The sequence below is a fragment of the Odontomachus brunneus genome, unplaced genomic scaffold, assembly GCF_010583005.1.
Source record: "Odontomachus brunneus isolate Ranch 3 - 2012 unplaced genomic scaffold, Obru_v1 Obru_scaffold_120, whole genome shotgun sequence".
NCBI lineage: Eukaryota > Metazoa > Arthropoda > Insecta > Hymenoptera > Formicidae > Odontomachus > Odontomachus brunneus.
In genome coordinates this window covers 121,015-121,283 of record NW_022639570.1, presented here as the reverse complement: position 1 = coordinate 121,283, position 269 = coordinate 121,015, and positions in this window count along the sequence as shown.

Sequence of the window (269 nt, the reverse complement as noted above, 5' to 3'; positions counted from 1 at the left end):
AGAAGTTTTTTTAATACGAAATCTTATCTTTCTAACGCCATTTAGCGTAAACTGATCGCACTTATACAACGCGAGATACACATTACTAAAGCCATCTTTGGAAGAATAATGGATTTCTTTTTACTACATTTTATATAAGGTGTAGTAAGAAGAAATCCATTATTTTTCCAATAAATGGCTTTAGTAACGTGTATCTCGCGTTGTATAAGTGCGATCGGTTTACGCTAGATGGCGTTAGAAAGATAAGATTTCGTACTAAAAAAACTTCT